The sequence below is a fragment of the Orycteropus afer genome, unplaced genomic scaffold (genome assembly GCF_000298275.1).
Source record: "Orycteropus afer afer isolate SDZICR_OR568_19922 unplaced genomic scaffold, OryAfe1.0 scaffold00867, whole genome shotgun sequence".
NCBI lineage: Eukaryota > Metazoa > Chordata > Mammalia > Tubulidentata > Orycteropodidae > Orycteropus > Orycteropus afer.
The window spans coordinates 637,773-641,967 of NW_006922454.1; positions in this window are offsets into that span (position 1 = coordinate 637,773).

Genomic DNA, 4,195 nt, shown 5'->3' on the forward strand with positions numbered 1-4,195 from the left:
TTGTCTTTCAGTCAGAACAAATCTCATGGCTGACTCATAGGCAAAGCTACCATTTGTCTAAACTTGAATTCTCACAAGGGACTCTGCAAAATGGGGCGATCTGTTCCCAACTTCCCTCTCCTCCCCATCCTCTTCATTCTTGAGAAGTAACATGGGATTATAGACAGAGAATTAATTTTGGAGTCCCAAATCTGGGTTTGAATCCTAAATCCAAAAATAACTAACTGGGTGGCAATGGGCTGCTTATTTAACCTCTATGAACCACACTCCCTTCATTTGTAAAATGGGGATGACAATATACACCAGTGGGGTCCACAGGGGCCAACTCAGTGGCAGCTAACAGCAATAACAACATATACCATATACAGTGTGTATGAGGATTAGAAATAACATATACAAAATCCCAGAAAACTACTTTGCATATTCTACTTTTGTGTATATTCAAAGATGGCAGCTACTATTATCTGGGGTTGTTGGATGTATTGTCTCACCTCCAGGAGCCCTCCTTGCCGGCTCTTACTCAGTAAGGAAGAGATGTGGCTTAGTCACTGGCATGACATCCAGCACTCTCTGTGACTTCCATTTCTGCCACCACCACAACAATGAGAACACTGGGTTACCCATGCTGCATCTCCATGGAGTCTATCCTTTGCTCTTAGAAGCTTTAAAAAGTAATTGGCATGCGTGAACAAGCCCTTGGAATCCAAAGTCACTTCCTTAACAGTCAGAGAGGTCAAACTGCTACACAGTTTTCAAAGCACTCCCTGAGGTGTGCTTGAAGGTCAAGACTACTGATTATTCTAGAGCTTAAAGCATGCTAGACACATTTTTACTCTCTTTGAAGCAGGGTGACTTACAAGAAAGGTGATTACAAAGATTAAAAGATTAAAGTTGTAGGGTTTTCCCCCTTCTCTGGCAAAAATTAAAAACCGTCAAGGACTTTACTGTGTAGACCAGGACAGTAAATCAAAGAGGCCTCAGTGAAGATTGCTAACTTTGGTAGGGGGAGGGAAGGGAATGAGGTAGGACATCCTGGAATCCTCTGGAGAATCACTGATGGTACTTTTCTCAAAAAGCTAGATGCATGGTGAGTAGACCTGTTGCCCAGGAAGAAGAAGTGATAACAGGACCCTTTGTTTTGACTTGAAAACAAACCATCCCTGGGATCTGGGGAGCCTGCACTGCCCCAGGGCTCTTGGGACCAGCTGGCACCGGAAAGGCGGCTGTGAAAAGAAACTGGCTGCAGAATTCAGCTAAGCTGCAACCTTCTGAGCTCAAGTGAGGGTCACCCTTGGCTGAGGTTACTGCTGAAGGAATGGGGTCATTTTCCCTCAGAATCTGTGAGGCTGTGCGGGTACCAGACAAAAACCGCTTTGTGGAAGGCTAAGGGCCATTCATCAGCGCCACCATGTGGCAGTGAGGAGTAGCGGCAGAGAGAGCTAATTCCAGTTCTCATTTCATACACACCCCTTGACCCATAATCCCTGCCTTCTGGAACAAGTGAGAGAAGTGACTAAGGAGAGGCTAGTGCGACTTTATAGGACAGAGTAGAAATGTCCCATAGGGTTTCCAAGGATGTAAATCTACGGAAGCAGACTGCTACATCTTAATCCCACATAGGGCTCATGGGTTCAAACTGCTACCTTTCAGTTAGCATTCAAATGTTTTAACCACTATGCCACCAAGATTCCTTTTCTTGTTAATAGGGTATATGAAGGTTATTTGTCATCCAACTTCAGAAAATGAGAGAGATATGATCATCTTTGCACCTCAAGTTTGTGGAGTAATCTTTACCTCTTCCATACTTTTTGCTGTATTAGTTCCAGACAATAGCCAAACCAAAAAACTGGTTCCTGAAAGCCAATCCAAATTGAATGAAATAATGACTGATCAAACATTATTAGGCACTCCAGTCTCTGAGATGTTTCTAGGTTCCTGACTCAAAGAACATGCACTGTGTGAGTGAATGAGTGAGCGAATAAGTAAGTGAATGAATTACTCAGTGAATTGAGAATCCCTGATGTGACATGCCTCCTCTTAGTGTTTTGATCCATAAAGTAAGTGACCAGCTAAATGAGAATTTTCTGTCTTAGTCTCAGTTGAGGGTGGAGGGTGACTTGAGTATGAGACTGTTCATGATATGCAGAATGCACAAAGGAGATGTCTGGTAACAGAATCTAGATACCTGAACTCTGTCACCTAGTTGAGAATATGACCAGTTGCCATTGACTCAATTCCAACTGTGCTCCATAGACTGATTTTTTGGAAGTGGATTACCAAGCCTTTCTTTTCAGGTACCTCTGCATAGACTTGGAGAATAAACCCACTCCACATTATAAGCATGGTTAGGTTCCAAAGACCAGGTCATTACGCAAAATCAGTGTTATGTGAGAGTCAGGGCCACATTCCAACTTTGGCGTCAGTGTCTCTCCTCATTGTTCACCACACTTCGGGCTCCTCAACCTTTCTTCCCCACCATGTCTTCTCCACTATCACAGAACCTGTGATATGTGGTGGATGGGTATTGCCTCCCAACTGCTGCTTCCTGTCACTGCTCTACATGGGTAACCCCTTTATCCTCTGTGACCTTGGTTCTATGTGACCTCCTTCCCTCTCTCCTCCTTCCAGCCCCTACATGGACCTCACCCTCCACTTTGGGCCCTTGCTGGCCTCCTCCTGCCCACCTGTGATCTTGCATCATCTTGCCATTGTCCCCACACCCTCCATGGCTGGACCTAGACCTTGTGTCAATTGGCTTCCCACAGTGGGTGGCCAGCGTCCTTCATGTGGCCCAGTCATCACAGAGATCTTCAACATATTTTTCAAGGTGGCCTATGGTGGAAAGTACTACCTGGGAAATTTATCAACTTGTAGTAACTATGTTCTTGCCTCCAGGGAGCATTCCAGCTGCACTTCCTCTAAGATAAATTTTTTCATTATTCTAGCAGTCCATGGTACATCAGAAGCTCTGGTAGCATAGTGCCTAAGGCATTTGGCTGCTAATCAGAAGGCTGGCAGTTCAAACCCACCAGCCACTTCTCAGAAGGAAAGTTGGGCAATCTACTTCCGTAGTGATACTGCCTTGGAAACCCAAGGAGGGTAGCTATGGGTTGAAATCAACATGACAGTAGGAATTTGATTGTTTTTTGTTTTGTTTTGTTTTGTTTTTTGAGGGGTTTATGGTACATTTAATACTCATTGCCAATGCCACAATTCAAATGCATGAATTCTTCTTCAGTCTTCCTTATTCACCTCCCAGAATCTCACATGCACATAAGGCTACTGAAGATACCATGGCCTGGGTCAGGGGCACTCTAGTGTTCAAAGTGAAAGCCTTTCTCTTCAATAACCCCAAAGAGGTCTTTTGCAGCAGACCTGCCCAATGCAAAACATCATTTGATCTCTTGATTGCTGCTTCCACAGGCTTTGATCACGGATCCAAGTAAAATGAAATACTTGATTTCAATCTTTTCTCCATTTATCATGATGTTGCTTATTGGTCCAGTTGTGAAGATTTTTGTTTATTTTCTGTTGAGGTGCATAATGAAGGCTATAGTCTTTGATCTTCATCAATAAGTGCTTCAAGTCTTCGCTTTCAGCAAGCAAGTTTGTGTCATCTGAATAGTGCAGGTTGTTAATGAGTCTTCCAACACATATGACAGCTTCTTTTTTCAGACAGTCCAGCTTCTTGGGTTATTTGCTCAGTATACAAATTTAATAAGTATGGTGAAAGGATACAATCCTGACACACTCATTTCCTGACTTTAAACCACGCAGTATTCCCTTGTTCTGTTTGAAAGACAGCCTCTCGGTCTATGTACAGGTTTCCCATGAGCACAATTAAGTGTTCTGGAATTCCCATTCTTCACAATATTATCCATCATTTGTTATGATCCCTTTGCAAATGCCTTTCCATGATCAATAAAATACACGTGAACATCTTTCTGGTATTCTTTGCTTTTAGTCAAGATCCATCTGATATCAACAATGATAAACCTCATTCCACATCCTCCTCTAAATTCAGCTTGAATTTATGGCAGTTCCCTGACAATAAACTGCTGCAACTGACATTGAATTATTTTCAGTAAAATTTTACTTGCATGTGATATTAATAATATTGTTCAATAATTTCCACATTCTGTTAGATCACCTTTCTTTGGAATGGACACAAATATAGATCTCTTCCAGTCGATTG